This window comes from Dendropsophus ebraccatus, chromosome 1 (genome assembly GCF_027789765.1).
Source record: "Dendropsophus ebraccatus isolate aDenEbr1 chromosome 1, aDenEbr1.pat, whole genome shotgun sequence".
NCBI classification, from domain to species: Eukaryota; Metazoa; Chordata; class Amphibia; order Anura; family Hylidae; genus Dendropsophus; species Dendropsophus ebraccatus.
The window spans coordinates 77,293,192-77,317,804 of record NC_091454.1 but is presented as its reverse complement, the minus strand read 5'-3'; the positions used below and the strand labels follow the sequence as shown (position 1 = coordinate 77,317,804).

Below are 24,613 nucleotides of genomic sequence, written 5' to 3'. Positions count from 1 at the left end.
CAATAATTATTCATGAAGAGGGAGGAGGATGTATGCCAGAGTGTGGCACAAACAACTGCTCTGTTACTCTTTAGTACAGTAGGAGACATAAGATTATACATAATCCGCTGCGCAGAAAATTACCAAAAAGGCACCATGCTTACTAGGGGCTGCCAGCTACAGCACACTGTCAGCACTTCAGGTAGGGCCCAGGAGCTGACAGATTCCCTTTAAGAAATGAAAAAAACGTTATTTGCACAGTTCTCAAACAGGGAAAAATACAAATCCAGAGAAGGTAACAGCATCTCACAGAGGTACAGATAGCAACGTTTCAACCACAATGGTCTTTTTCAAGCAAAAAGACCATTGCTGTTGAAACGTTGCTATCTGTGCCTTGCTGGAATAAAAGTTTTTTCTTTTTTCTATCTACATCCGCATCTGTGAGATGCGCATCTGTGAGATGCTGTTACCTTTTCTGGACTCTTTGTTTGCCCTACATGGACATTGGGGCTGGTAACTATTGCATCTAAGTTTTTCACATACTTTTACTACCATTTATGACTGAATGGTCAATAAAAGGTAGTGCAGGCTGGCACATACACTTACCAATGATGATCGGTGTGCCGTGGCATGGCTTTGTCCTGGTCCTACGGTGCCTCTTGGATCCCGCGGATGCCCATATTGCCTTTCAGCTTCAGCTCTGCAGCTCAGGGTCTCCAATGCATCTTTATGCAAGCGCTCGCACAGAGATGCATTGGAGAACCTGATGTAGAATAGACCTGTAGAAAGAAAAGGGGTCAGAAGAACAGTGACGTCACCACCAGCAGGATCTAAGCGGCGCCATAGGACCGTAACAAGGCCACGCCTTGGGACACTGATCATGATTGGTAAGTATATGCACCAGCCTGCAGAGGGGGGGGGGTAGAATTAGAGATAAGCAAGTCGCTGATCTCAATGAAGTGATCGTTTGATCAGCGCTCTGGTCATCAAGTCTGCTGGCTTTCAGCTCTGCTCCCTGCCAAGTATAAAATGCACTAGAGACAAAATGGGGAGGAATAAATAGAAACTGTCTAACCAGAGAGGCATATGCTAAACTGCTGAAAATCCCTTTAAGAGACTGTGCCCCCAATGTGTCTGTGAAAGATTTATTCTTAATTGAAAATAGTTGAAGATACCCAGTGTTTTGCTTCTTTTGTGCCCCTAAACACAGTCAGTTCATCTAATGACCCCCAGTCAGTGACCTGCGCTGCCTCCTTGCACATCCTTCCAGACATATGTTGCTACAGAAGGAATTCTACGCTCATCTGCCCTAGCTGCAATACCTAGGTACACACAGCAGGGGGCGCTGGGACGCTACACTCAGCGCCGCCTCCGCCTCACTGTGTTACCAGGCCGGGGGCGGAGCTGCTGTTGCTGCGTTCAAAAAAAAAAAAAAAAAAAAAAATCTTGCTGGAGCAGGATCGTGTCCGGGTAGTGTAATCCGCCGGATACGTCAGCTTTGTCGGCCAGGGAACCGGAGGGGCGTCTGTCCGTACAGCGGGACTATAGCCGTAGTGAGGAGGCGGAGGAGAGCGCGCAGCCCCCGTACCTGTGTAGCAGTTCCCCCAGGCTCGGGAGCCATGTTGTGTGCGGAGCCCGGTGATGTGCTGGGGTCATGACTCCACAACGTCTGCACCCATAGCGGACACCGAGGAGGAGCAGGGGCCGGTTATACGGAGGCAGGAAGACCCCCCGCGTATACGGCTGTATCCGGCCTTCAGTGGGCGCCACATCTGTGAGGAGAGAGCGGCCATCCTGTGAGTACTGCGCTGTGTGTGTGTGTGACCTGCGGGGGGCGCCGGTGTGTCCGGGGTGTGTAGTGGGGCCCATCCCGGGGTACCGGCTGAGCTGTGGCCACTGGTCACACTGTGCGTATGTACAGGACATGGGAGGGACACTTACCGTCACATCTCTGTAAGTTTCCAGCGCTGTGCTGCCACATACATAGCAGACCCCCCACCACTGGTATACAGCTGGGGGCACCATAGCTGTATGTCTCATGCCCCTCCATTCACATTGTGTGGGGGGATACAGATCTAGCAGACTGTTGTGCTGCTGTCCCCACATCCTGGAGGGCACATGTCCATGGCTGATGCCAGCCTAGGTGGAGGAAGCGCCTCACTAGGATCACCCACTATAGCAGGAGCCTGTCCCTGTATATGCGGTGACCTGGCAGAGGGAATCTAATGCCCGCACCAATCCCATTGTCATCGCTGGGGTCTTAGCGGGCCATACGCCGGATACGATAACATGTCTTGTGGTGGTTCACTACAAAGGTTAAAAGCCTGGATGACAACAGAACAAAGAGACATTTTTCCTAAGTTGTGGTCACTTTTGGATCCTGATCGGTTGACCCAGTCTAAGTGAAGTCCTATTGCTGTGTGACACCCCCACATCTTTATAGCAGAGCATGGTGGACTCTTTGGACTATGGTTCTGTGCAGAGGAATTCAATGTGACCCATTCTGGTGAATGGAGCTGTGTCCATACAGTCTACTATGCTGGATCGGACGTAGTGCCATGCAGGAACAACAGATGGGTCCGTGATGCTGTGGCCCCTGATATTGAGGTTCCCAGAGTGATATAGTGGGGAAACCCCTTTTTTAAGTAAGAGTTTCCTCCCTGACTAGCGGTAGTCCTCTGGTTGGTGGGTAAGCAGTCACAGGGAAGTCCTTCTCCCGTCATCAGAATACCATTTTGATTTTTCTGCTTTCCTGTACTGAATCAGTCCTGTTTATCAATGGGGTTATATATTCGCAGCAATTCCTTCTTACATACCTGATGCCGAGCAGTTTTAGGACCTTAGTCTTTAATGGTTAAAACAAGTGAGTCAGTATTTTCTGCCAATTCCAATGTAGTTAATGTGCTGGCACTGGGCCATGAATACAGAAGAAAGAATAGGCAAAGCAGTCATTAAATGTCCCATTATATTGCCCTAAATAAGAGTCGGCCTAGTTTGTCATCTCTAGAACCTTATATGTCATCTATACCAGATTTCATAGATCTATACGTACATATGTCATGGTTGGTGTGCCTTGACTAGAGGCTACCGCCTGGAAGCTATGTTACTAGCAGCGAGGTTTATCTAAGCCCATCACCCTGTGCTTGGGTAAACCCTGAAGGAAAACACCAGTGACTCCTTCTTCTCTGTATAGATGGCAGGGAAACCTCTGCAGCTCAGCAGGCATTATTCATCAACACCAGCAACCGCTCGGCGGATGAAACCCTCCCGCAGGGGGATGGGGATGTGATTGAAAGAAAACAATGTGAGGAATTGGTGCTAGTTGGGAACAATGGTGATGGATGGTTCCTTGCCGTGTGATGTAATGCTTCTGTCACTGCCTCTTCTATCTTCTATTAATAAAGTGTGATTGTATATATTATAATAGTGGAAGGATTGGAGTGTTCATTCATATTTCTACATCCAGCTTATTCATATAACTTGTCATTTTTTTTTCGTATATTTTATTGTATTTTGATTTTATGATATTGCTCGATCCCTTTGCAGAAACCGGCAGTAACATTGGTGCAAGGTTATATCAACATCACCTGTAGTGTTGAGCTGACCATACACATCAGATGTTCTTAAGCTGAACCCCGATGCCGTGTCCCAGAGCCATGGGGGTGAAGGCAGAGTTAGTTTGCATTTTATCTATTTACCTGAGGCCTTATTCACAAATCACATGATTTACGGACAGGAAAAGGACCCATTGATTTCAGTGTGGGCTTTTCCACACCTGTTTTGACCACCGGCCCATTCCGCAAAAAAGTAGGACCTGCACTTATATGGTTATTTTTGTGTCACGGAAGTGTCAATGGGTCCGTGTTTAATGTGCGACACATGGATGCACCATACGTGTGCTGTGCCTTCTGTTTATCATTGAAGCATTGCCTATAGTGATGAGCCAACTTGCCGAACGTTTATGACCTATGACTGTATCCATGTTTTCCAGGACTCCCTACGGCTGCATTCAACTTTTCCAGCCACAGGGAGTCAAATGCCGAATGTTCATGTTCAGGCAAAACCTGAAGTTTGGTAAGTTTGCTCATCAGTAATTGCCTAGCAGGCCCTGAGCACGCTCCACCCTGTGGCCTTTTATTAACCTGCTATCAGTATTTCCAGATTCACAAAACTGATGCATCACCTATGGTTTCTGCAGGACGTCACTGATCCTGGAGAAAAACTGATGTCTTACTGCCAACGCAGACACGATGGCAGCAGAATAAACAAGAAATTGTTGTTTGGATTGTTATAACTAATAGTTTTATTGCCACACACAGAACTGTAGCACCTTCTAGACACCCTGTACAGGTTCTTTGAAAACTAGAAGCTATTCAGAAGATAATATTCTCCTTACAGATGCAGTAAGTGCCTGTATCCAAAGTGGAAGCTGACCAGCCTGCTCCTGTCTGACATGTTTCCTTGCTCTCTGCTGCAAGAGAAATTGCTGCCCCCAGGGTGCTGTTTACCTCGCTCAGGAATGACCCCCTGTCATGCCAGGCTTGTATGATTTATTGTAGATACAACTAATGAGCCTTTGCTTTACCACACTGGGAGTTATGCCGCTAATAAAGCATTATGGTGCTCATAAAATCGACAAAGCCATAGCCTCCTGTCTACGGATGTGGCTGCATTCTTCTTATGGAAGTTAGATAGCTTAGTGGCTGTCTTATTAGGTTCTTTGCATCTGGGCATATAGATTTCTTCAACTTTTCACCATGTAATTACATTATGAGTTTTCCAATATGAGAATAAGATTAAGGTTTACCTTTCTATCAAGTCACATTTTTACAACTGAAAAATCAAATTCTTATATACTTTAATAACTGTTCCATTGTAATATTCAGTCTTGGTTCAGCTGGAAGGTAATCTTCATTCAGTTCTACCTAAGCATGTCAGCACCCTGCATTTCTTATGTATTAGGCCAGTGATAGGCTAGACACTATACACCATGAGTATTTCTGCAGTGAACCTATTCATAGCAGGGCTGTGGAGTCGAAAAGAAATGTTCCGATGTGTGTTAATTAAGGAAAAAACATAAACCACCGAAATTGTCTGCTAATATATTTTATATTATATCAATCCAAGGACCTTATTTATAACAACCAGATAAGTCCTTTCTCACATACATTTAGTTTCCTCCATATATCATCAATAAAGCACTGGTCCTATTAGATAAGGGTTAAAGTTGTCGGTGACTATTTGGCAGTTTGTTTCTGGGCTGAAAGAGTCCATTGTGTGGGGGGAGATCTGTGCTGGTCTCATCCTGGATGCTGGATGACTGTATATGAGCAGCAGTGTAATATGAAGATATCCTGTGTAAAATAGAGGAGGAGGAGAAACCATAAGTAGTGTAGCAGTAACCTCTGTCCTCAATGTGGTGTATTTCTTCGGCGTACTATGGCTGCTGCAGGCTGTGTGTGTGTGTGTGTGTGCGTGCGTGCTCTTAGTGTGCCTTTACACAGTGAAATTTATCTGACAGATTTTTAAAGCCAAAGCCAGAAATGGATTTGAAAAGAGGAGAAATCGCAATCTTTCCTTTATTACCTGTTCTCTGTTTACAGTCCATTCCTGGCTATTCTGTCAGATATCAGTTGGTGTAATAGGGCCCTTGCCGACTCCACTTCCCTGATTTATAGGGAACTGATGTATGACAAAAGAATATGGTTTTGTTATACATTGGGGTAGTATGTATCCTCATCCTTTTTAATTATATTACCCGTGCTATGCTCTGCAGTTAGCTGTGCTTGCAATGCGGGCGCTGCTGTACCTGATGCCCCTCTCTCTCTGTCTCTTAATAAGTTCACTCAATGCTCCTGGAGTACAGCTGAGCACCCATTGCAGCTATGTCGTGTAGTGTATGCTTGCCCATACCTGAAACTCTTTCCAAACAGGTTTTACCTAATGCTGGAGACAGAGAGTATCAGGTGCAGCATGGGTAAACCTTATCGAGGGCACAAGGTAGAACAGAGCAAAGATCCCCTGCTGCTCTCCATACTCGGCTAACTACAGACGCACAGAGCATAACAACTGCACTTTATATACTAATATATTACATTAAGGGATTTATTACAAACCAAAATAAATGGGGGGGGGGGGGGGGGAATGGGGGGAATAGCCCAAAAGCTAACGGCTACTAAAACTGTACAGACGGATTGTGACACATGGAAAAAACGGATTAGAAAAGGATATTGTAATTGCCAGCTTTATGGACAAGAGAAATCCCATAATAAAGCAGCCTGTGTCTGCCGCTCTCTAGATAGCTTTTCTGTAGTGGAGGCTAATCTGCATTGCATCCCTGCTTTATCCAACCTGAAATTGTATGATATCCTTTTTATTTCAACATCTATAGAGAAGCCTAAAATAAGCCATACTTACAGTGTGCGGTGTTAGAAATAAACAATGCAACACAGAAAATGCACAGTAAAAATGTTTTGTATCTTCTTAGTATAATGGTGCACTATAGGCTTTAAAGTACCTTCTGGCTGTAAAAAGAAGGGGAAAAGGAAAAGCTACTATAAAAACGAGACCAGCTTGAGGCTGGAATTCTGCACCTACAGGAGCGCATATTAATTTGGTACTAAAGAAAGGTAACTGGAGGCTGGCTGTCCTCACAGGCTTATCCTCTCCTGCATACTGTAATTCCATCCTCCAGCCTGTAGGCCCTGCCAACCATATAGCTGTAAGATGTCAGGTCCGCAGTGGTCACTGTGGATTGCATTTTACTGTAAGCATCGTATGTGTGCTACACCTTGTCAGCTGCTTTTGCAGCTCTCCATATGTTGTGTGGACTGTGTGTTTGGGTTTGGATCACATCCATTCATTACCTCCCTGGTTCCTTCCTATCATTAGGACTGTGGTGCCTAAGCCTCGGTTGCCATGGTTTCCATATTCCTTATGTCTGTAAGAAGCTAAAATGTAGTTTGCTATATGTGTAGGTGTTAATAAAGTGACTCCCCCATCCTGTTAGCGGTGGGAATGCTAGATAATGCTTTTATTATTTACCTAATCGTGAGAGCAACCACTGGAACAGAAGGGGCAATTGATTTCTTGCCTGTCAGGAAAATATTTGTTGGGTCACATGTGGCATACGCAGACCTTTTATTTCCTTTTATTTTTTAAAGTTCCTAATGCAGATTTTTCCCCCCCTCCATATGGCAACTATTATACAAAATTAAACACAGTTGCCCGGATTGATCATTTTTGTCTCGGACAGATTGCAACCAATCTCCGTGCTTAAAATGTGCCCTATTTTTGTAAATGTATAAATTTGGGCCAGTGCATTCTGCAGAGTGAGTCAGTGCTTTACCTCTGTTTTCTACCTGTCCCTTGCTTGCCCAGCTAGTTTGGCCGTAGTAAGCCCATCTTTACCTGATGACATGCATTCCATAAAACCTTACTAGTAGATAGCTGCCATTTTCCTGCAGTAATAGGGACTTTATAGAAGTTATGGGGAGAGACAGGTGGAAAAATTAGGTGGATGGAGGGAAAAAGCCTGGGCCCAGAGGTGGTCACGTGGGAGCTGTGGCATCACATTATCCTCAGCACATGTAAGCATTTTTGTGAAGAAGGCATTGAAGCAGAGGACTGCTGCCTCCGATTATTCATTCTTGGTTGGGGCCTCGAAAATTGACCTTACTAACCTACCAGAACCTTCCTAGGATGAGTAGAGTAGGGCAGCTAAAGGTCTACTGCATAGGTGGGAGGTTGCTGAGCTGGGTGCTGCCTTGCATGCTCTTGTGATTGATAAGTATGGCTAGGATCAGCCAGTACAAGACTGAAGGGCACTGTCTCTCCTTAACCGGAACAAATCACTGTCAGAATGCCCAGGAAGCTATATGTAGGGTGTAATGAAGCCCCAAACGTGTAACTGACACCTATGAGCTTTGTATATACCCCCTGAAAATGAAGTTTTTAAATGCCCTGCGTCGTATGCAAATTAACCTCAACTAGTCACATGGGCCTTCCTCAGTGCCAAACTAGTCATGGATGTTGTGCTTGAGTTAGCTGTAATGCCACCTCTCTGGAAGAGTCGGCACTCAGGAACGTCCCATCTGTGATGTGCAGCAGGCTCCTGCATTGAGAATCACGCCCCTGCGCACTGACCTGACACTCCCAGAGAGGCGGGAAAGCAGCCCATCTGTGACTAGTTTGGCACCAAGGAAGGCCCATGGGACTAGTTGAAGGTAATTTACATATGGTGCAGGGGGAATATGTAGAGCTCCTAGGTGTCAGTTTCAGGTTTGGAAACTTCATGGAGTCGTCATTACACTGTACATATAGCTTCCTGGGCATTTTGGCAGGCATTGGTTCCCTGTGTATCATGAGCTGGTGTACTGTGCTTTCTAGGTCACATATGTGACCACAGCTATTGTATAGTCGGTGTGTGGGGGCAGCTAGGGAAAAGGAGATTGAAAAGGATTTCAGTGTTTCAGCTAGGTGGGCATTGTAGTCAGTAGAGATCATTCAATCTGTGTAATCTGCCCCCAACAGCCAATCACAGCTCAGCTTTTGTTAAGGTATAAATACTGAGCTGTGATTGGTTGTCAATGATTACGCCATTAAATTGATACATCTGTGCCATTGTGAGCAGTTGTTGTGCTTATTGGGAACTTGTAGGGAAGTAGAGAGCAGTGGCGATTCCCTTGCTCGGACATACTGAGATGGTCACTGTACCTCTATTCTTCTGCTAATTGTGGCTTATTACTGTGCTGAGCTTTAATGAGGAGATGCGTCACAGAGGACATGGTAGCTTGTAGGACATCCTAGGTAAGGTACAGTACACATGATTAAATACTATGAACATCATCTTCTTAAATGTCCTAGCAAATGTTTTCTTGTGTCTAAAGAGAACAGGAGTAGTTCTGACGTGTACTGTACCTCTAAGCTGCCTGCTGCCCGGCTGCCTCTGTTCTACTTACTAATAGAGGTCAGTGTTTAAGTATTAATGTTTTACAGAAATGTCAGGATGCTTGTAAACCTGCGGATCTGTAAACTGTTGCTATGCAACTCTTCTCATAGCGATTTTCGCAATGCACCATCATAGGGTAAAAGCTTACATAACCCATTTTGCTTCTGGTTCTCCCATGCTGAACAGTACTAAACATCTTCATGTGTAGGCTTTCATCTATTAGTATTCTGCCTTCCATTGATGAAGTGTAAGTCTGTTAGGCTACATTCCCTATGTAGTGCCCTGCGTCAGACCCTGCATGTTATGTAATTTTCTTGCTATGCATTCTCTCTTGCTGGAATTCTGAAGTTATTTCTCTGGTAGATGTTAAGGTGAGGTGGCAGACACACTTGAGAACGCGGCTCTTCTCTCACATGGTGGGATTGACAGAATGATGACAGTCTGGCTGATTATAGTTATTTAAGCAGTTTAGTTATTTGAGGAAAGTGTGTGGCTATAATTCCTCCTGTATTTTGGTCCAATATGTTTGCTACATGTTCACTTTGCACTGCAGAGTAGAATTCCTGACTTCCTGGAGTCCAGTTAGTATTGGGTGGTGTTAGGCTGCATTCACACGTTCCGTGAAGTTGTCCGTGCACAAGGACAAATTTATAGCCCATTGCTTTGTTTCGGGCTATTCACATGTTCAGTGTCTTCACGGATATCCAATCCGTTCTGTTTAAAAATAGGACACGTCATAATTCGGAACGGAAGCACGGATTCCACATAGAAATCAATGAGATCCGTGTTTTTCACGGAGGTACATAGATGTGTCATCCTCGTTCGTCTGTGAAAAACACGGCTGTGATGTAATTTAAAATGCTTGAAAACAGATCCCTGAAAAAAAAAACGGACACGGATGCAAAACGGATGACAAAACGGATCACGAAGGTAGCTAGCAGACCACAATCACGGACCAGGAAAATCAATGAACGGGTTGCAGCCTAGGGCTTGTTAGAAACAAATTGATTCAACTCTGACCTTAAAGTAATGATATTAAATATTATCAACCATAATGTATTGAATATATCTGAGAAGCCTGATCATTTTACATGATGGTAATGAAAAAGCCCGATATAACTATTTTACTACAGGAAATTTGTTGTTACTAATAATTTTACATTAGCCATTTAGGAAGGAATCTGGAAAAAATACGAGTCTGAGACAGAAATTTGGCTTACCGCCTCCATGGCTCTGTAGAACTGTTCAACACTGACGTCAGATATAGTGACATGAAGGATTTACAGTATTTGTAGATAAATGTGCTGCATGATCAACCATGATCAACTCAATCACTGTCTGCAGCGAGAGCTGTGATTGTCAGTGAGCAGGGGACCTGGAGCCAGAGGGCACTGAAGGGAGCACAAACAAGTTAGTATGGCTGCAGGAATGTTGTGAAAGACTTTAATGTAGTAGATTTCACTGCAAAACTTGAAGTGTGAATTCCTCTGTAACATGCTACATGTGATTATGTAATATGTAATTTAGGTGTACTTTTTCTCAGGTTTGTAAGGCTACATTCACAACTGAGATTAGTCCATGTTTGTGGTACATCTCAGCAGAACAGTAAGCTGACACATACTATGGTGTGCCCTTGTTGGACCCATTGAGTTCAACGATCGGTCATACTTTTATTAGTAACTACATTTTGGTTCATTTCTGAGCATGTACTGTTGTTTTGTGGGACTCCAAAGCATACACAGTCACACGAGTCCTGCAAAATAACATATACCCTTTTAGGCTATGTTCCCACACAGTATTTTGCAACCAAAACTAGGAGTGATTAAAAATACAAAGAGGCTATGTTCACACACTATTAAAATTCAGTAGATGGCTGCCATTTAATGGCAAATTGCCTTATTTTAAAACAACGGACGTTGTTCTTGAATAACGGGTGTTATTTGCCATTAAATGACAGCCATCTACTCAATTCCAACAGTGTGAACATAGCCTTCTGTGTTTTCAATCCACTCCTGGTTTTGGTTGCAAAATACTGTGTGGGAACCTAGTCTACCAGTAACTATGTCTTATCAAATATGAGGCTATGTTTGGCCCGCAGTACTCAAATAACCTTTTTTCAACATGCATCATTGAATTGGAGGTGGGAACTGCACATTTTAGGAGGCTTGTGTGAACGTACCCTTATGGTAATAGTATAACTACCTTTGCTATTTGAGTAGCATCTTTCCTGAAGTGGGTACATTTAGCAGGCACAGCTCATTTAGAGCTTTGTGTAGGTAAACCTCTCTTTTACCTGTGCTATTTGTCACACACAGTATTTGCTGCCCTGAATTGATTTTAGGGTTAATAATATAGGGTGATGCAGTATTTATGTTGCTTGTACTTTAGATATCTACATTAGGTTAACCATTCCATTAGCTATAAGTTAGCTTTTTGTCTCAGGTTTGGGTCCTAAAAGACAGTGTCTGATCTGTGGTAGGGTGGGTTCATACTGAGGAATTCTTACGGATAATATCCGCGGAATTCCGCTGTCTGTCCGCGCGCCTTTCCGTCGGCTCCATAGACACCATTCTAGGGGGCCGGCATATTCCGCTATCCGCCGAAAAAAGTGACATGTCACTTCTTTCGGCGGATATCGGAATACGCCGGCCCATAGAATGGTGTCTATGGAGCCGGCGGAAAGGCGCGCAGACAGACAGCGGAATTCTGCTGATATTATCCGTGAGAATTCCTCAGTATGAACCCAACAGTATCCTGGGGAGTAAAAAAAAGTGGATAAATCTGCATAGACATAAATGCTGTAGTAAAGTATCTTCTCTATGAAGAGTTATAGTGATAACTGTAAATCTGAGAGTCTTAAGTGTACGTCCTCCAGATACACAGCACTGTGTAAACTGAGTTAGCATCAGCTGATCGTGTGAAGCCGAGACATTACCATTTCTTTTGCACTCGCTTTGACTCATCATTCTTTTAAATGGCTTTCAAACTGCAAATCAAACCCTCCAAGTATGCATAACTGGTATGTCAAGAATGCAAGAGTGTGGCTTGTTTGGACAAGCAGGTATCATTAGGTGAAGGCACAGCTCATTCTGCTCATGTTTACTTCACCAGCTTATATGGGGACTAACAAGTTTCACTAGTGGAATGTAATGTAAATGCCCAACACTTTCAAGTGAGCCCAAATGCCCGTCCTATAGTTCACCTTCAGTTTCTGAAATACAAGAACGAAGGTGACCTTGAATACGGCTTCACCTAATATTGTCACTATTTGTTAATATGAGATTAGTTTGCAGCCATGTTTAAAGGTTTTACCCATTTCATTCACTTTGGAGAATGGGCTGCTGTTTTTCATTTTTTAATACTTGTCAAGATTAAAATAAAGATAGTTCAGAGCCGCCAAAGACCAACATCTGAGGCATTACGCTCCAAGCTATATAATGGAATGTATTTTCTTAGAGAGCCACTAAACCTGAAATACAGGTTGTAGGAAATCTACTAGTCACTTGAATTGACCTTTTTTGTTCTTTACTTTGCCTTTTACTACTATAAAAGTTTTTTTTTTTTTTCTTTTTTCCTCACCTTGAATGCACAGTAATGTATTTGAGTGTTAGATATTTGTGGCGTCTTCTGTGCATTTTTTGGGACCTCATACATTTTATTTTAGTTGTATGGTTTCTGAGAATATTACTCACTGCCCTATGCTAAATGGTCTGAAAAAGCTCCACATATAAGAACATTGAGGAGACACAATTCGACATTGTGCAGCAATCTCTGGGGAGATTCTTTTTCACACTGCTACTTTTCTTCTGACTTGGCTGCCTGGCCTGCCTTCTAGGGTTTCCTCTGGTTTTGTACAGAAAGCAAGCAGTGGTCCAGATTTCCATCTCCTGCAGGAACATTTTTAACAAGGTATCTTTATCATGAGATGTCAGCTTGCTGCCAGGCTTCAGCATGGATGTTTACACTGCTTGCCTGGGTTTCTCGCTGACAATTTTAAGAGCCTTACCATTACAAGACTTTGAGCCAACATTTGTGAGGCAATGTGAAGTACAGCACCTTAATTCTTCCTAGAGACAAGGCTGTGCTGTGTGCAGCTACATAGGATGTTGTGTGTTCCTCTCTGGCCTGGCGTGGGCTCCCTCTTCAGCTCAGCTGTGTTGAAGGAATAATATGGAATGAAATACAAGCCAATAATTTGGCTACTGAAGGACAACATATGTTCATGTGTTACAGTTATAAATGACTTTAAAGGGAACCAATCACTGGAAAAAAGCATATAGAGCTTTTGAAATGTGCTGTTAGAGCACACAGCACACTTGACACACGTGTTTCCATAGCCTCCGTGCCTTCCCCGTGCAAGCCGCAAAGTAACTTTATAAAACTGGCGCCCTGTATGCTAATTACCTGAGGTAGTCATCTGGGCGGTGTACTGCTAGCAGGTAGTCATGGTCCCCTGGGCGTTCTTCCGCTGTAATCACGCCCCTCTGGGCGTGATTCAAATGGCAGAGTGGCTGTGGCGTCACTCGGGAGCGCGCCGTGCCCAACGTCGGCGCGCTTACGTACTGATGCCGGACGCCGCCGCACATGCGCAGTGCAGCCGCTTCCATTCCGGTTGCACTGCGCCTGTGCAGAATAGCCTCGAACTCCGGCTAACATGCTATTCGAGGCTATTCTGCACAGGCGCAGTACCGCCGGAATGGAAGCGGCTGCACTGCGCATGTGCGGCGGCGTCCGGCATCAGAATGCACAGCTACTCTGCCATTTGAATCACGCCCAGAGGGGCGTGATTACAGCGGAGGAACGCCCAGGGGACCGTGACTACCTGCTAGCCGAACACCACCCAGGTGACTACCTCAGGTAATTAGCATACAGGGCGCCAGTTTTATAAAGTTACTTTGCGGCTTACACAGGGGAGGCACGGAGGCTATGGAAACACGTGTGGCAAGTGTGCTGTGTGCTCTAACAGCACATTTCAAAAGCTCTATATGCGTTTTTCCGGTGATTGACTGGTTCCCTTTAATAGTGCAAGGAAAATATTTAATAAGCGGACATAATGGTAATTTTTCTTAAGTCACAGTCAGCATTACCTATTCTGCACAGAAGGCTGGGTATTGTTAACCTCGATTAAGGATTTAATCCCCAGAATTTGTCCGATATCTTCTAACCCTTATTCAGAATTGGCCAGGTTATAATATTTCTGTATTGTGTTCTACAACTGGAGAATGTCTGTGTCTATTTGTTGTCCTGCAGCTCTGCAACTTTTGCCAAAACTGACATTTGTATTATGTCTATTTTTTTTCTTCCCACTGTTAGTCCCCGTCATTGGGTATAGTAAATCATCCTTTTACCTTCCTGAAGATGCCAAAGGGGATATTTCATTGACTAATGGCTCCAAATGCCAAAAATCCTGTCAACAATCTGCGCTAAAGGATGGTTGATGCAAGTTGTCACTGGTTAGACATTAGTTGCAGAAGGGCTGTGGAAACAAAGCTCATAGCAAACAGCTGTTCTGCAAAAACCTGTCACAGCAGGCCGTGTACACTTCCTAACTGCACTTGCATCTTTTTCTGCCATTACTGTTGTCACAGCTAGGGGCATGAGTCTTAAGGCCCTATTACACAAAACGATTATCGGCCGTATTCGGCCGATAATCAACTTGTGTAATAGAAAACAACAATCAGCCGACATGAACGATGTCAGCTGATTGTTGCTGTTTGCCTTCCAACATGTTAAGAGACAAACGACTATTATAGCAGCAATCTGCTGTTGTCGCTCCAGGGAACAGGAGCAGCGGCAGCAGACCGCTGCTCTCTGCTATGGGCTGCCTGGACATTTAAGCGATCACCCGGGCAGCCCCTCCCCCCGGCCCCCGCTGTACTCACCCGCTCGCTGCTGAAGCGTGTAATATCGCCGGCTGCAAGTGGGAAACGAGTAGTAAGCACTCGCTGGCAGAGCTCGTTTTCTCCTCTCTGTTGCCCTGTGTAATAGGGGCTTTAGCCATTGCATTTTTGCAGTTGTCTTTGTGATGTAATTGTTTTGGTTTACAAAGGGTGTCTGCACTTGTGAAACTGACCTTTCTCCCTATGAGTCATTGCCATGCATATAGCTTTATCTGGGATCATTGAACATTGGCTATGACTTTTACTAGTGTGTGGTGGTTGGAGGGGCAGGGCAGAAAAAAGTTGAATAACCTTAGCAGTGTATGTGATTTTATCATTGATCATCTGCATGGGTAGGCTAGGTACACACTATGACTTGAGGGGATAAATAAAAACTGTGTGGCTTTCCTACGGAAACTAGAGTTTAGCCATCATATCGTAACAAGCTGTGTTATTGGTTGCTATGGTTAAGCCACACAGCTTTTATCTTATACAGTTTTAGTTATTCACCCCCTATGTGTTTTTTGTTGGCATCGGTGCAATAAACAAGTTTTCCATTAATGCCTTCCAGTGTTGTAGGTTCTTTATACACTTTCATTTTTTATTTCTAGCTTCTCTTGTGGTCTCTGGTTTGGTCACATGTGGGTAAGACTTACCCTACCATGGGCAGGCTGAAATTCCACATATATTTTAGCCCCATGCCTGTAGCAGGAGCTGATGGCTACCTTGTTGGAGTCCAACACCACAAGACAGCAATGCTAACCACTGTGCCACCCACATGGTAACTATCAGCCCCTGCTTTCCTCAATTTCATGCTGCCCTTCCTGCTACAGCTTCTACTGAGCTCCTATATTAGCTCCGTCTACAGGGGCAGGGCTATAATTAATGTGGAATTGCATCCCAAAACGCTTGTACCGTCAGCTGCTTTTACTACAAGATCTGTCCTGGGGTGCGTTCGGCAGGTGATGCAGTTATTGCCCTAAAAAACAACTTTTAAACTTGCAGCCCTGTGTCAAATTGGCGTGGCCTTGAGTGTCTGTGCCCTAGGCCTGCGACGCCTGTCTGTCCCTTTTCCCTGCCCCTTTTTCCTGCAGGATTTTTTCTAATTGACACTTGTCTTGCCTTAGCGATCCAGCGCATGTGTAGTGTTCAGACTGGTGGTGAATAGGAGAAATCATGCTTGGGCCATTCCTAATGATGAAGAGGGTGGGGAGGAGGCCTAGAGCACAGGCACTCAAGGCCATGCTAACTTGGCACAGGGCTGCAAGTTTAAAAGTTGTTTTTTAGGACAATAACTGCATCACCTGATGAACAGACCCCAGGACAGATCTTTGATTAAAAGCAGCTATCTGACGGTACAAGTGGTTTTGGGGGGGGGGGGCAGATTGTGGGTATAGAGTTGCTTTAATGGGAGCGACACCTGCCCCACCCACCTGATGACTCCACCTGTGATCATATTCAGTGGAAGAAACAGGATACAGATATTAACATGACATCACAGGAAGTAAAGGAATCACAGTGGTCATGTGACTGAGAACAAGAGCTAGAAAGAAATAATGAAAGTTTATATAGAACATGCAACACCCACAGACAACCTATTCAAGTGTGGTCTGGGATGTCTTGGTGCAATCTGATGAGTGAATGAAGTCTGGTTTAATGTGAGCTGTGACTGTTTTAGTCTAGAGGAGGTCAGAGTGATAGCAGCAGCAGTTTGTGAGCTTTTCTTTCCAGTGACAACAAGCTGAACTCATGTGAGTCAGATTTCCAGGTGTGCTCAGACCAGAAGAGACATGTATATTGGGCGATGACTGTCTTCTTCCTGTTATTTTGCTATCTGATTGGTAACCAGAACACAGTTTTCACGGCTGTGTAAAGGTCCGACATGTTTATCTGTGATTTTCCGCAGTGAAATGGCCATACGAAAGTCCTAGTAAGTGTTTGGAAAGAACTTTCTATGTGTTGCACAGATCTTTACCATAATTCTTCCTAATGCTTTGCTCAAGCCCTGCTGTATTGTGTTCTTGTTTGAGCGCCTAGTCAAAAATTAATGTGCTCTTGAAATGTTCCTTGTACTCCCATCACCTTTTGTTAAGTACTCCTCAATTTTCTTGCATACATTTCTGATTTCCTTGCAGTTCGTCATAGTTATATTGGCTTTGCTTGTGCCATGACATCATCCACACCACAGATTTTCTGAAGGGTTTCTCTCACAGTTGGGCTCATTATGCTATGAAGAACCTTGGAGCTGACATGGAAGAATCGACACTTGGAAATTCTCACAGCTGAAATTTCGCTGTGTCAATAGTATGCAGCGATTATTTCATTGAGTAAGAATCCTGTGCCCTAACCTTTTGTCTGCTGTGCAGCACATGCCTTCTTTATACCCACAAACATGGAGCAGTCATCAAGCTGTTATGTGCCAGGCTGGAAGATTCTGCACTGCTCCCTAGTGTAAAAACCTATGTCTTGTTATCTGGAAAAGTAAATGTGTTTGCTGCTGAGAAATGAGCCAGTAACGATGCATGTTTTATGTTGTACCAATCATAAATAGTTAATATAACATATTCAGTCCTGGCAGCTTGTCCTGGCATCACTTCAAAGGTACAGGCAAGTTTGCTAATCTTCTGCTTTTCTCTTCTGTCCCTCAGTGTACAGTATATACTGGGCAACTGGGTTCACTTTAAAAAGTAGTAAGGTAGGAAATAGCAAAAAAAAAAAGGTACACAGAGCCAATAGAAATAATATATGACCATAGTATGGTGGAAACTGTGATCTACATCAATTACATTCAAAAAGATCAGGAGGGTTAGATGGGTAATGGAAAGGCACATAAATTATTTCCACATATGTATGAGGGAATCAGAAGAAATAATATAAATATATGCTGTGCACTTGCCAGCACTACTTTTCATTGTTTGCCCTCCTGACACATACCTAGCTTGAGGAAGGGCTCACCCTGCGTTTACATGAGGACACATGCCATTTGACTGTTTATACCAAGCAGACTATACCGCTAGTGGAAATGAGAAGTTAATATGGTAAGTATAGCATCTGGATGGGTCTCCCAACCTGTGCTTTCTTAACTTTGATTAGGCCTCCCCAGCACAGGCCCAACACAGCATCAGGACCTTTTACTTTTAGTAAGTAAGGCAGACTGTTTTCAGCTTGCAAAGAACTTATTATTTTTGAGCCAAACTATAGCACTGGACAAGAATAATATACTTTTCCTGCCCCTACATCATACTGCTATGGGGCAGGAGTGACAACGTGGCTTCCTGAGGAGTGGAAACTTTTCCCAGGTAAAATAGTTTGGAGTCGTAAAAGCAGGGAGTTGGTAATGCACCTACTTCAGAGAGTGTTACCGTGTCCATAGTAATTGCATGACCTAGTACGGAGCTTGGTATACATTTGGAACATAAAACTAGCAGCTTTATCCACATCTGTAGTTCCACATTCATTTGCTAATCGTCCAGTGTATTTAGACATCATTTGTTCTTTTGCTAGGATCAGATGGAGTAAACGATTGCAGTAACCAGGGCTGTGAAGTTGGTATGCCGCAGCTCCAACTCCGATTTTTGAATTTTATCAGGGACTAACCCCAACTCTGACTCCAGCTGCTTCATAAATGACCAATCAGACACCAGGGGAGTTATCACAGTGGTGTAAAGTAGATCTGGCTCAGCAGCTTCTTTCTGATGTCCTACATGATCCTGGGGCGACTTCTGAGGAAATAGGGAAAAGATATAAAGCAGATTCTCCTCTTTATGTGTGTGCAGTGGATGCAGCTCCAGCCACCATGTCCAGAAGAACTCAAAACTAGACTAGATGGGCCAGGTGGTCTTTTTCTGCTGACAGTCGTCTTATTTTCTAACTAAATATTCACCATACACAAGGAACCACTGCTAACAATGCCAGATACCTGTGATATAGAGGTCAGCCATAGGCCCAGATTTATTAGCATCCGTGCTCCTGAATCATCGCGGCCCCATAGGAACTACCCGCTGAGTGGGCCCATGACATCACAAGATTGGGAGCCCGGTGGGGGACCATGAGCCATGTTGCTGCACTGCAGGGGCACTGGGACTGGTTTATAGGGCTTCTTTTTTATAATCCCACCACCCTCTTACCCCCTTGATTTTTTTTTTTTTTTTTTACTGTTGCTGAGAATACCCCTTTCATTTCTGCCTGCCTCTCTCTCTCTCTCTTTCCTTCTCTCTCTCAAACACACATGCAGCCAAAGCGCACACACACACACAGCCTGCTGCAGCCTTAGTACAATGAAGAAAAACACACAATCTTCTCCCAGGGAGAAAACACCACATTGAGGACAGAGTTTACTGTGAAACCGTCAGTTGAAGTGCCCCTGTGCACGAAACTGTAACTATTCTTTTTGTAACGTCTCCTCACACTGTGTCCATGCATTTGTTTTTTATGCAGCAGTAAATATTGATGAAGACTAAAACAGTGAGTGCTGCCCTTTCTCATTGTACTGTCTTGTTTGGATTACCTTATGGTGTATTTACACTCACAGATTTATCTGATGGATCTTTGAAGCCAAAGCCAGGAACAGACTATAAAGATTTCTCCTCTCTTTAAATCCATTCCTGGCTTTGGCTTCAAAAATCTGTTAGATAAATCACTCTATGTAAATGCATCATTACTCTTGAGCTAGCACCATGTGTGACCTACTGGAGGTTGTATGGATGTGCTAGATGGCACCTGTAGATGCCGCATGCTTTTGAAGGATTTTATATTTTATTTTTTACATTTTTTCAGACTCCACAGTCCTGGGAGTAACGATCGTAACTAGCAACTATGGTTCTGTGTAATATGGTGAGTGATTTCAGGTAGCTCTCACTTGTGATTGTTTTATAGCTAGTTGTTAAAATGGCTTTGTCTAATATGACCAAAAGAATGTCCCTCTCTGTATTTTATACTATTGGGTGAAGAACTGTAAAGATAATCCCAGAGCAGACTCGGATGCCATCCAGTTGCCCTTAGAGCCTTCTAGCATTTATTGCCTATGGTGTGTCTACTGGTTGCAGGACGTGGGCTGGACTCCCTTTTAGCCTATAAACATACTATAGGGAAGTTGCTTTGAGCTATCTTTGCTTAGCTTGCTTATGTTTTGCGTTCTCTGGGCCAGCAGCTTGAATGGAAAATATCTCTTCAGTCTACTTTATAATACATTCTGCTTAAGTTATCTGAAGTTGCAAATCTTTCACAAATCCAGAATGAACATGCTCAGCACCCAAGGGTGTCATTGCTTGTCATAAGGAGACTACTAATCTTGCATGCTACCAGCTGCGTGCTGTATCCCCTCGGTATAGAGCCCAGCTTGGAGGCCTGGGAGTCACTCTTTTCTGAAGCAGAAGCAGTGTAGCTGGCATTCCTATGTGATGTCCACGAGTAACCAAGGAAACCGCTGTGCCTGAGCACCCCGCATTCTTCATGCTTATGTCTTGTCACATTCTGTCACATTCAGCTCTTCATAGCCAGATTGGAGCTTGCATTGGAATGACTAATAGTTTTATTCAGTAGACAATTGCCGTTTCCACGTTCACTTAAAATGTGGTGATTTTCTTTTGTAAAACATGGAACCTGTTACTGATGCCTGCTGTCATATGATCTTGCGTATATAATATAGCAGGCTGGAAACTGATCATAATTTGTGTTTTTGTGTATACAGTAACTTATTACAACCTTTACTGTCTCTGAAGCCACCAAGGCCGACTGAAAATACAATATCAGTGCAAAGGTTACTAATGGAAATGTTAGCTTTGTTAACCGTATAGTGACAGTGGAAAGCATCTTGGAAGAATTATGGTCCTTTCATCAGAATACAGGGGCAGATCATGGCACCGGTGGGATATTTTATCCTTAATCTGCTGGCACCAAGAGATTATATTCTTGCACAAGGCTGTTAATGCACGGAACAGAATCTGATCCCTTCAGGACAAAAAAAAAAGTTTTAGAATAGGTTGAGATCTTTCAGATTTGATGTGGTGATCAATTTTTTTTCATTTAAGGAGACCTGTCAGCTGGGTTAGCGGACAGGGCACGGAATACATACTGGTTCCTGCGCTTCGCGCCCTCGGTCTCGGACCCGCGGTCAGCGCCACTAAACCCACCCCCGGACAGGACACTGCATACATATCGGCTCCTGTGCTACCCGGTCGTCCCACAAATATACAAATCCACTGGTCAGCACATCTATGGGTCCTTTTTTATGGGCAGATAGTCAACTGTTCCTCATATTAGGCAGCTATCTAGAAGTAAAGTAATCCAGCAGTTTAGGCAGCAGTTCTCAATTTTTGTAAAGTCTTGTGCAACTTAGTGATCATGTTGTGAATGATTGCTTATTTGTCGGCTGATTGCTATACGTTGTACATGTATATGCTGGGAGGAGCTCCTGACATATGTAAATGTGGTCTGTGACAGATACCTACAGTGACGTTTGTGACCTACACCCAGCACAGGGAAATGACTTGACTATACTGTGCACATATTAGCTTTGGATCAGGAGAAATGCAAATGTAGTCTTAAACATTAGTATCTTAAACGTTACCACTTGTATATGACAATATTGTAATTCCGCTGTCCTTTTTGTTATGGCAGCTGTTGGCACTCGCTCTCGTTTGTGTTTACTTGTCTGATTAATTGTGGCTATTTAGCATGGGGAAATGCATCAGAATTTTCCTTGGATTTGGCCGTGCTTGAGTTGTGGGCTAAGTGCATTGCACATTTTGCTTGACATCAGTCTTATTTATCTTTGCATTGTGGTTTTTCATCAGTCTCTTTCACAACATATACTTGTTTACACTATCTGGTCTTTGCCTATGTTTTTCTACCTGCATGGTTCAAAGGCAATGATCATCCGAAGATCGGCTAAAAAGAAAGAAACAAAGCAAAAAACCCACATATCTAACTCATTCCCTAAAGGCTCTCTGTGTTGTCTTCTGGCCCCCCATTAAGCCAATCACAGACTGAAGTGGGGCACAGTGATTGGCTGAGCAGGCTGTCACTGCTGGGACAAGTGCCTCATGGAATTGGCAACCGGAGCCGGAACACATCACAGGGGGAGCCCAGAAACAATAAGGTAGGCATGTGTTATATATATATATTTTTTTTTTTTTTCAGTGCATTGCCTGCGAGATATAAAAGATTATGTTGCCCAGATTAACCCTTTTAAGTGATGTTGTTTTTATTGAGGAATATATTAAAAGGGGTTCTCTGGATTGTAAGCTCTGCTAGTTCTGTCGAACAACAGGTACCTGACTGCTTTTTGACATGTTTTTGGATAGGCATTCTATTGCACCATCCTGTTTGATTTCTTTAGTATTTCAGTGATAAAACGTAGAGAAAAATGTCCCGAGCTCAGTTGCACGTTTCTTGATTGTAAAATAAGGCTTTAATGTATAGTTGGTGCTTAGATTTTGAGCAGCAATACAACAGCGTTCACTTAATTGAAAAGTTTCGATCTACTGGACTGTTTCTGAAATATCAAGGAAATTGTGACCATGTTTGTATAAACCTTCCTACATGGGTAGCATATAATTACTTCAGACTTCTGAGCACTTTATACATCTTGTACCCTATGTAATGCTTATTGGATGTGTGCTGATATTTCTGTAATTTTCCATGATACCTCTCTTTCAAAAGTGCACAAAATACAAAAAAAACTTGAACTATGGAACACAAAGAAATCCACCCACGCCCCTGCATGAGTCTCAGCTCAGGTGAGTCATTCCCAACTCTGTATAGAAAGAAATAGCAAGACATAATGTACACATGGATATGCCCTAATAAAAGCGCACAATAATGAGTTTTCATACAGTCCCATCAGTATATCCGCTAGAATTATCTTATTACTTGTTCTGTGGATGTAATTACTACATCCACAGAACTACTTTCAGCTGGTATATGCAGATATAAAGTGACACTGTCATCCCCCTTTTTGCATTATGACTTTGCAGCCACAGCGCCACCCCATAGCACTGAGCCACCGTTATTGGCACATAGGCTCTGCCCCCTCAGCAGCCATTGGAACAGGCCGGTCTAAAGGTCTAGGCCCCACCCACACTAGGTCTGCCCACAGCAATAGCCGCTGGCAGGGCCCTATGTGACGATGACATGATGGAGGGGCAGGGCTACAGTGGTGAGGCTAAGTAGCACTGTGGCTGTGCAGCCTCGCCCAGGTGGCACAATCCGCAGATGATAAAAGATGACTTTTTATTGGAACAAGCACCATGACGTATCATATAAAATAAATGAAAATTGCAAAATTTACCCTTTACGCCTGTGTAGAGCAGTCTTAATGCAAAAAGGGGGTGATGTGTCACTTTAAAGGGACTCAGTAGTGTGCTCTGCTGTGCTATAGAGCCATAATAAATTAGCATATATCAGCAGAAAGCGGGTCAAACAAAGTCAGTAGGTGACTCCCTTGTGGCCATTGAAATGAGTGGCACCACTTCTATTTACCATAGTATACCTGTGATGGATAACATAAATATAGTAAGAACTTGGCCTCAGTCTCTGGCTAATTTTACTAATGGCAAGTTTACTGCAGAAAACATGGGTTTTGCGTTTTGGATTTTATTTGTGGATTTATGTTCAGAAAACAGAAAAGATCTTATGAAAAAATATTGTACTCTCTCTATGTGACCAAACACACTGGTTTTCAGCTGGTTTGTGTACAGCTAACCTTCACTGATGAGGTTTTGACATGTGACCCTTGCAGTATGTGATTGGCTACATTGGTCACATGTTGACATGTCATGGCTGGAGGCTGTGTGAGCAAATACCAGCAGGAGACCAGCAAGTGTTTTAAACATTTATAAAATGACTATTCCCATCTCCATATGTTATCCCCTACGCACAGGATAGCAGATAGATAACTAGTTGGTGGGGTTCTGACTGCTGAGACCTCCACCATTTCTAAGAATCGGGGTGATTTTTACCCCAGAATTAATGGTGTGCACCACGGATCCAGAGTTACTGACTTATTCATTCTCAATGGTTTACAATCTTCAAATACAGGATATATATCACATGAGACCCATTTATCATGGCAGAAGATAGCTAGTGATACACAGATGGTGCAGTGATCCAAAATAAGAGTACTGTTAGTTTTCCTTTTATTTAGGATACACTCCAATTTTGGCTTTGAGAGTAACAAAAAAAAATCCAGCATATAAACAGAACCTTGGTACAAATGCTATGGGAAGCGGTCTTCTACAAGTCAAATGCTGGGCACAACAGAAGAGGTGAGAGACATTTATGAGCACATATAAAAAGGTATAATATTTAGCAAGAAAGGTGCTTGTCGGGTCATTGTGACACTCGCTTGTATGTCTCTAGGACATCACAGTAAGTCATTTCTGATTATTTTGACAGACACTTTAGGTCAAATATTTCACAGTAGGTAAAGAAGCCCCACAGGCAAGAATAAGAACAAGACCAGTTAGTTGAATACCATCCTAATCCAGAGGCCCTAACAGCATAACCTTTGTGAACACATCTTTCATATTATTCAGGGTGCAATTTGGAGGGCTCCTGTACCCTGTCAGCTGGTTTTGGAACCTGTTTCCTGCAGAATTAGTAATACTTATAAAGGTTATCAATGCTAAGTATTCTTCCAAAAGCCGTAAGTCTCATTGAGCATTTTCTTTGGCAGGTTTTAACTTAAAGGGGTTGGCCACTTTATAGTAAAATTTCTCAGTGTACAGTATTAGTAAGTGTACTCACTGTATAAACTGGCAGCAGCTCTCTGTGTACCTCATAGAGCTAATATCAGACTCCCCTC

At 43.4% G+C, this 24,613-nt stretch overlaps 1 protein-coding gene across 3 annotated transcripts in view; it reads left to right on the top strand.

The window, feature by feature from the left end:
- Positions 1–1,393: 1,393 nt before the first annotated feature.
- The window catches only part of CDK17 (cyclin dependent kinase 17), a 113,362-nt gene continuing 90,142 nt past the window's right edge, over positions 1,394–24,613 (top strand). Inside the window, exon 1 of one of the 3 annotated variants that reach the window (XM_069973803.1) lies at positions 1,394–1,775. The gene's annotated coding sequence lies outside the window, so the exon portion shown is untranslated. Of the gene's footprint in view, positions 1,776–16,569; positions 16,739–24,613 lie in introns of those variants that run through there. The other 2 variants (XM_069973789.1, XM_069973797.1) reach the window with 2 other exon arrangements.